This window comes from Pteropus alecto, unplaced genomic scaffold (assembly GCF_000325575.1).
Source record: "Pteropus alecto unplaced genomic scaffold, ASM32557v1 scaffold38, whole genome shotgun sequence".
Taxonomy (NCBI): Eukaryota; Metazoa; Chordata; class Mammalia; order Chiroptera; family Pteropodidae; genus Pteropus; species Pteropus alecto.
In genome coordinates, this window is record NW_006442512.1 from 3599752 (window position 1) to 3608780 (window position 9029).

The following is a 9029-nucleotide window of genomic DNA, read 5'->3' on the forward strand; positions in this document are numbered from 1 at the left end:
CTGAAGACTTTTGCCCCTGAGTTTATTGTTTTAAAAGCAAAAGGGAAGAAAACGCAAGAAGAAAGTTCTGTAGTAGAATTCTTTTTCTTGAGAAGAGGTATGTGGAAAATGGAGGAACATGTAAGGAGGAGAAATACAAAGATTTGGAAAGGGGTTCGGTAGCAGGAGCTAGTTTTTAGTGAGGGGCTAAATAATTGTTGTGTCCTATGTTGAATCCCAGGGCTTGGCCTGCAGGCCTCAACCAGGGCTTTCCGCTCACAGTCCTGTTTTGTTCTTTATTACATAAGTTGTAGTGCTTTTCCAATAGCCCTGGATGGTACTGAGCCCAAGAAGCTCTGCTTGATCAAGGTGTGTGGGGGTAGTCTCGGCCTGATTTATGAAAAATTTGAATCTTATTTTCTTGAGCTATCATTGCTCCCGCTGCTTGACGACTGTATGCAGTGGAGGATTCAGGGTCTAGAGTATGATTTATTCAGGAGTCAGCCAGAGAATGTTTATTAGTCACCTCTTTAACTATGTGACTAACTATGTGACCTCAGGCAAAATGCCTAATTTCCAAGCAGCCGTGCTACTTTTTAAAAAAAATCTGTCTATATTCCAAGCATTTCTGAAGATAACAAGGAGATAGTGATGAATGTCTTCACAATCTTTGAATGAGGGTATATAGAGGAAGAACTTGGTGATTTTTAAAATAAAACAATAAAAATTAAAAGTCTGAGCCCCAGTGGTGCCCTTCTCATCTTCTTCCACTTCCCTTTCTCACCGCCAAACAGAAGAGAGAAGTAGGACAATGCAGGGTTTTGCCTGTCGATACTGCCTGTTTGTTTGTTTTTGTTTTCGATAGCAGGTATGGACTCTTTTTTATTTTTCTTATAGTTACACAGTCTCTTGCTGGGGCATGTTGTCAGTAGCTTAGCCTGTTAAAGGCATAAAACTTAATCCTTTTTCTGTTGATTATAGAGAAGCAAAGTTTTACTGCCTAACCAACACTTCTTATAGAAATAAAGGAAGTCATGTATGTTTCTGCATTTTTGTAAATTTCCTCTGCTGGTTCTAGAAATAAGTGATAGAAATAAAGTCAATGTACATCATCAAAAGCTTGAACCACATGGATTAGGTAGGACCTTTCTCCCACTTTGGAGGGCCACTGACAGCATGGTCAGCTAAAAAGAGGAGGTTGCATCTGTAGAGGTGAGAAAGATGTGTGTATGGAGGGTTTTCTGTCATCTGCCTCAAGGTTTATAGGTCTGCAGTCCATTGTGATAGAGAAATGGATTTGCTTTTCTTCTCTATTCCTGGCTGTAGTGTATAAGACCCATCATGGAGTTGGGAACTTCTCTCTTTGCTTGTTTTAAGCTTCTGTTATTGCTTAAGCTGCTTGGCTATGTCCTCAACCCTGATCTCTAGCCAATAGTGATATGCTTTCATTGTGTCCACATTTGAGGTTAGTTGGGGTTTGGCTATGGTGTGGAGCTTTTTCCTCTGAAAATGTGTTCTCAGATGCAGAAGGTTTGGGTGCTTGTCAGCTTGAATGTCAGTAAGTAGCCTCCTCTTCTTTGTAAAGCTTTGAGATGGGAAGGGAGATGGCTTACCAAGTACACTAGATGAAAAGTTTAAATTCTGTCCCGTTTGACCTTGTTCTGGTACTAGTACTAGGATCTCACATTAGTCGCTTTCGTCTTTTGACTGGTGTCACAGTCCTAGTTTGAGGCAGATTCAGAGTTCTAAGCTCATGTCCCTTTTATATGTTGGAGTGTCTGCCTGTTTGCCTACAGGATGGCATCACACAGTAGTGGAGCCTTCAAGCTTCTGTAAGCAGCTCATGAAAAGCCCTTGGAGAAGCTGCTCCTATGGTGTGGTTATCCCATAAGGATCCCAGCCCTAGGCCTCTGTCAGCGAAGTGGCAAAATTGACTTATTAAGAAAGGGAAGTAGAAAATGGAAGGAAACTAGCATTTTTTGAGTGTCTGGCACTTGCTATATGTTATGCCCTATAATCCAAATAACAGCTCTGTGAGGTTGGTGTTATCCTCATCTTCAGAACTGATATTCACAGAGGCTAAGTAACATGTCCAGGGTTACACAGGTAGTAATGGTGGAGCAGAAATTCCAGTCAAGTCTGTTTGTCTACAAAGATTTAGCTCTTTTTACTGTGCAATCTTAGGGTAATCTACTCATAAGTATCTTCATCAAGCATTATACCAGTTAACAATTTGGAAAACTACTGGCCTCTGGTAGGATTAAGCCCTGATCACGCTTTAATGTTAATTACTTCAAATAGTAACTTCTAACACCTAATTATTTAATTGCTAGCAATCATATTATGACTATTTTGGTAGTTGGCCCATTGTTATCAGATTCTAGTAGTATTTTTGGCTGGCTTCCTTCCTTCCATCCATCCTTAGTACAAGTAGTAATTGTTAAATTACTATAATTTGTCAGTAGCACTGGTCTAAAGAATATTAATTGAACTTCCCTGTCCATAAGGAATTTAGAGCCTCTGGATGTGGGAATACAGACACACAGTAAGGTGTGATTTTTGCTGATAATTGAAGTATAAGATACTTTGGGATCACCTGGCCCAAGTGTGTATGTGCGTGTGTAGGAGTACATTTTGAGAGGCTTCCATAAAGAGCTGTCTAATCAGATCTGAAAGTAGTGGTTGATGGGGATGGAGGTAGTAATCCACTTAGAAAGAACTGCATATGGGAAAGGCCTTCAGGAAAGAAGTTTTAGGCCATATTTAAGGAACTCAAGGTCTGTATGGTGGAAGCACACAGCTCTAGGGTGGATCAGCAAGTTCTGAAGCTAGAGAGGTAGTAGACCCAAGTCATCTGAGGATGACTCCAGATTTATGATTTAGCAATATGAATATATTCTGCTGCCATTCACAAAGATGGGGAAAATAGTAGGAGAGGAAGGGGAAGGAAGGAAGAAGGGAGTGAAAAGAGGGAAAGACAGAGAGAGATTGATTAACAGGTTAGAGATGGGGTGAGAATTATAAAAAGCAAGTTTGGTTTTGGACCTCTTGAGTGTGAGTTACCTAGCGTCTAGCAAACAATTAGCTATATGGTACTGAAGCTTGAGAGAATGTGGTGGAACACTTCTAGGAGACAAGAAGGTCCAAAAGGTGACCATGGGAGGGTATTGAGGAGAAGGAAGATGTTGGATAACCGCTAAGCCAGAATGTGGGTTAATTCTGCTTTTTGAGTATCAAAATCATCTAGGACGATAGGCAGCCCGGAGATAGAGAAGAAGACTGGGGCCCAGGACCCAAAGTCTTGGGTAAATAAAGAAGTAACCAGGAAGTTGCAGAGTGTTGTGACAAGGAGAGGCTCAAGATTTCACAGCTGGATGGCATGAGCCATAGAAGAAGGTTTGTTTGTTTGTTTGTTTGTTTGTTTTTTCACTTGATAGCAGAGGACCTGAAAGCAGCCCCAGATCTCAACTTGAGGGGAAGTAACATTCCTGAGGAGAGCCGGGCTTCAGTTAAGGAGGACATAGAAGGGACTGAGGATTTTGGTAGTTAAATAACCATGGAACCAGATTCCAGAGGGTTTGTGGGGGTGGGCGACTTACAGTACAGGTGGTTTGTGGGGGAGAGGAATCAACACTTACAGGAATGGAAGCGTGGGTCCAGAAATGAGCAGAGGCATTTACATATTGGGCACAGTGACAGAAGATGACATAAACATGACATGATAGATTTCCCTGACTATAAGATTGCCAAGAAAATAAGTTCCAGAGATAAGCAAGAGTTCATATATACATGAGAATTTAATACATGATAAGGGAAACATTTCCAATCAAAAGTGAAAAGATAGATTAGTCAATAAATGGATAGAGATGGCTTGTTATCCATTTGGAAAAAAATAAAAATCTTTACCTCATGTCAGTGACAAAAGTAAATTCCAGGTGGATTAAAAATCTAAAGATCAAAGATATGCCATACAAATATTAGACTGAAATAAAGGAAACTATTCCTATACTCCTAGGGGTAGAAGAGGCCTTTCTAAGCCAGCAAATAAAGGAAACCATAAAAAGTAAAGCAAAAGAACCCATAAGGTTCAAAAATAAAGAACAAAATGGGACAAATATTTGCATCCTTAAAAGACAAGTTTAAAATCTAGAAAGAGCTCTACAAATCATTAAAAGAAAATTAACAATAAAAAAGTGCAAAGAATATGGCCCATAAATGCAAAGCCATGCTCAAATTCATTCATTATTAAAGAAATACAAATTAAAACAATGATATATTTCTTTATGAGGCTAGCACTAGTTTTAGAAGGATGTGTAGATATGGGCCCATATAAATCAGTACAATAGTTTGGAAGAGTGATTTGGCAGTGTTAAAACCAAAAATTTTTATATCTTTGGCTTAGCATTTCCACTTCTAGGTATTTTTCTACAGAAATTTCTCACAACTGCTTAAAAAAAGAAAAAATATACATGTAATGATTGTTAACTAGAGCATTGTTTATAATATCAAACACTTTGAAGTATTCCCAAATGTCAATAAAGAGTAGAAAAGTTAGGACTTTCAGCTCTTAAAGTATCTCAAAAATGGAATTCTATTCAGCACTTAAAATTATGCAGGTCTATATATATTGACATTAAAAAATTTGCAGATCGTTTTGGTAAGTGGGAAAAAAGTTACAAATTAATATGTATCAGGATCTCATTTTTGTTTTAACACTTAATAATAAATCTGTATTTACAAAAAATTGAAAGACTGCAAAATGTTAACCAGAGTTATCTCTAGGGATCTATAGGGAGGCATTTTCTTTCCAGTGGGGGTGAAAGGCGAGAAGAAAATAGATCAATTTTTAAAAGTAGAGGGAAAAAGACTACAACTACAACCATAACTATAACTACAACTTTTGCAACAGAAGATTGAAGGGGGAACATTCAGGATTTATATGTGGGCTGAATCAGTTGCACTTCTGAGTGGATGCTAGTCGTCTCTGGAGGATGAAAAATCTTGGGACTCATGGGAGGAGGCACCAAACTGAATTCAGCAGCACTACAGTGGGGCTCCAGGCTCAGGGCACCTGGGTTCTCAGACTCCTGCTTTAATGGGGTAAGGAGTTTGACCGGGGCTTTGCCTCTTCCCCTAGCCACACCAGTGTACTTTTGCACTGACGGCTTCGCAGGCTTTGGGATACCTTTTTCCTTCTTGGTAGCCTGGCAAACACCAACTCAGGATTCAATGTTCTGCTCAGAGGTCCCTTCCAGGGTTAGGCCTGCCTCCTTTTCTGGAGGTAGCTATAACATCTACTGTAGTAGCTCTTATCACACTGTTTTGTAATTGTTGTTTGTATTTGTCTTTCCCACTAGACTATGAGCTCCTCAAGGGCGGGGACCAGGGCTGCTTTTTCTTTTTAACTGCCCCAGCACCTAGCACAGTTCCTGATGCACAGTAAGTGCTCAATATTTCTTGATTGGAATGAAGAAATGAGTGGAAAATGAATAATTTCAAGAGTTTTTATTAGGCTGAGTATGGGGAGAGGAAGCCTGGGTGTGATGTATATAAATGTGGGAACGAGAGGGGAACCAAGTGGGCATGGAGAACGAACACTGCTGGCACCAGGCTAGGAGAGTACCATGACATATGGGGCAGGGTAGACCTGACAGAGTGGTAAGGTGCCAAAGGCTGGGTTGACTTTCCCAGTTTCTACCCTAGAAACCAAACTAAATGCCCAGAAGGTGGGTACTGCCAACTAAAACGAATGTGTTTTCTCCATGCTGCTAAGAGTCAGTGAATTAAACACATTGATATGATAGAAATGTTTTGATTCAGGGAGGAGCAGGGCTGGTGGAGGGAGAGGCTCACTGAGGTAAAGACATAGTTTCTGGGTACCCTAATGAGTAGTCTCTTCCAGAGAAGTGGAAAGACCTGAATCTTTAGATGTATGGACCCATACATCTTCAGAGCAGTGTCTGAAAAGGCACTTTCTGTATGCCTGGGTATCTTCTTATCATCCCCTACCCCAGCCCAGGACTTCAGAAATACTAGATTTGGGTATATGAAAGTAATCGCTACATTAACTGTTTGCCATTTATGCCCGATTATCATGTAGCACAATCATTATGCATATATACCATTAAATATGCATTTTTTTAATTCTAGCATCATTCATTTTTTCAGCAAACATTTATTGAATGACTACCGTGTGTCAGGCACTGGGAGTACAAAGACACTGAGATTGGTCCCTGCTGTTGAGGAACTCACAGCCTCGGTGAGGAGATAGACAAACAGCTTGTATTAAAATAAATGTTATGAAAAACGTATGTATGTGTTCCTATATGATCACATAGGAAGTTCTCTTAGGAAAGGGTGGGGGCATGACATCAAAGTTTTATAAAAGGAAAACCAGAGCTGTTTCTTAATCAGGTGAAAAGTGGTAGCAATACAAAGTTTGTTTCAATTGGAGGAAGCAATATATGCAAAGAAAAGTATGAATGAATGCTGCATTTTCAGGGTTCTATAAAGAGTCGGTTGTGCTACTGTGAGAATTCCTACACAGGAGCAGAGAAAGACGAGACTTATAATCCAGTGGATTCTGGACTTTATCGTGAAATCTATGGGGAGCCATTAGAGGGCTTGGAGCAGAGACTGTCAAAATCTTTTAATTTTCATATTAAAAGATCACAAAGGATAGTAGATTGAAATGGGGAATATATGTGGAGGCAGTGAGAGACTGAGTGGGAGATTCTTTTATAGTCATCCAGGTGAGAATTTATGAGAGGCTGAGTTAAGGCATTGACCAATGGGAGTGGGGAAGTGGTGATGATAAGAGAGAATAAGGATTTTGTAGTTATAAGACTTAATTGGGTCTTTCTTTTTCACTGTTGTGATCTCAGTGCTTAGCACGGTGTTTGACACATAGTAGATAGTCAATAAATATTGAGTGAATTAACTTGTGTTCTACTCAGAAAGGTGGGAGGAGAAGGAGCTTTCCTGTCTGGGTAAATCAATAGCTGGTGCTGTTATCACACTGAGAGAGAAGATCAGCCAGGAAGAAGAATGAAGAGTTGGTTCAGTTTTGTATTTAAGATTCGAGGTGCTTTTGAGCCAATTTGAGTGGAGGTATATGAGTCTAGAGCTCCAGAAGAAGAGTTGGCATGAAAAGTTAGATTTGAGAGTCACCAGCCTTCATGAGAGTGGATGACGTTGTCCAGAGAGAGTGTAAGTGAGGAGGAAAAGAGAAGTCTGTGACCCTGGGGGACACCAGTACAAAGGGGTTGGTGAGAGAAAAAGAGAATGAGGAAGCGTAAAGAGTTAGAGGAAAAATAAGAGAGAGCAGTGATCCCTTAGCCAACAGAGTTTAGTTTCAAGAAAATCTGGGATGTCTGATGCTGTCAAGAGGTCCCCGGGTAATGGTCACTAGAACATTAACCCTGTGACAAGGATTTTTGTCTGTTTTGATCAATGCTGAATCCCCAGCACTTAGAACACCTAGTACAGAGTGCTCAATAAATAATTGTTGAATGAGTGGGCGAGTAGATGGGTGGGTGGATGGATGGATGGATGGTTGGAAAAAGGTCCCTTGAGTTTAGTTACAGAACCACAGGACCTTGGCGAAGGCATTTTCAGAGGAGTGGTGGAAAGAAGCCAGATTATAGTAGAATGAGTAAAAGAGAGGATGTCAGAAAGTGGCTACAAAAAGAGGACTAAGGATAGCCAACTCCATGAGCACTTATCAAGTGCTGGGCACTGAGCTAAGCACTTTATATGCATTAACTCTTTTAATCTTCCTGGTAGCCCAGAAGGTGGGTACTGCCTTGATCCCCATGAGGAAACTGCAGCTCAGAGAGGGAAAATAACTTGCCCAGGGTTCCAGAGCTAGAACCAAGTGTTAGAACCAAGATTTGAACCCAGATCTGTCTCACTCTGCTTAGGCTGCATTTCCTCTAGAGTTTCTTCATGATTGGAAGCTGAGTGAAAGAGTAACTGTTTGAGATGACATACAGTTGAGACTTGCAAATATTTTAATGATGATGGGACAGAACCAGCAGAAAGAAATAATTTGAAGACTTTGAGAAAAAGGGAAACAATGTATACAAGATGAGCCTAAGGAGAGATCCAGAGCACGGGTGAAAGGAAACCCCTTCCACCAAGGTAGGAGGAGGAGAAGGTAAAGACCAGGTGTGTTTTGCAGATATATTTGTTAGGGAGGAAAGGGGAAGGTAGGGATGGATGGCAGTTCCGATTGTCTGCTGAGAGTAAGGGAGATGGTGATCAAACTATATACAGACTTGAAGAAAGTTGTATAAGTTTGAAGTAGCTGTTGCAGAGAAAAGAAAAAATAACAATGGTGGAGATAGAAGATTTTCAGGGCAACATCAGGGGCCCAGCGATGATGAGAGACCATGATTTTATCAGTGGCCCAATCCCATTGTTGCATGATTTTCTCCCTTCTCTCCAGCAGAGAGGGAAGTAGCCAGGATTAAGTGCACAGAAAGCATATGTTAGATTGATCTAGGGTAGAGGAGTTTTGCCCACTGGATGCAACAGAATAAAAAAGAGATGGGTTGTTGCAAGTACCAGCTAGATTGTGTTTGAAGTGTTGGATCACCACATCTAGAGCAGGAGGGGAGGAATTGAAGGTTGGAGAGGACTGATAACAGAAAGAAATTGAGGTGTCCTTGTACTGGCACCTGGAGAAAGTTCAACAGTGGGTCTTTGGTAGTAAAAGGGTCTCAGAGTTTCATGTCCAACTGATCTGTCTGTAATGAATAGGCTGAATTACACTAAAAAGAGGACACAAGGGTAGAAAACTAACAGTGGTTATCTCTTCAGAGAGGGAACAAAGGAGGGGTACCAAAGATAATTTTATTGTTAAAAACACTCTGTAACTGTTTGAATTTTTTCAACTTTTTAAATTAAAAAAAAATACATATACAGATTTTTCGATGAATCTAAAAGGAGCAAGTTCACATGAAAGCAAGGAGACGAGGGAGCTGTGGAGATAGGAGGCTGTGGTTGTGGACTGGGGCCCTAGAGCATGTGATCTGTCTGTGGAACCC

The 9029-nt window shown here is 40.5% G+C and overlaps 1 protein-coding gene across 3 annotated transcripts in view; it reads left to right on the forward strand.

Moving 5' to 3' along the window:
- HEXA (hexosaminidase subunit alpha) overlaps positions 1–9029 on the forward strand; it is a 24471-nt gene that overhangs the window by 3519 nt on the left and 11923 nt on the right. The window contains exons 2-3 of one of the 3 annotated variants that reach the window (XM_025040383.1): positions 5337–5418; positions 6148–6238. The exons of the other annotated variants lie outside the window; for them this stretch is intronic. The gene's annotated coding sequence lies outside the window, so the exon portion shown is untranslated. The remainder of the gene's footprint in view (positions 1–5336; positions 5419–6147; positions 6239–9029) is intronic. 3 annotated transcript variants of the gene reach the window in all.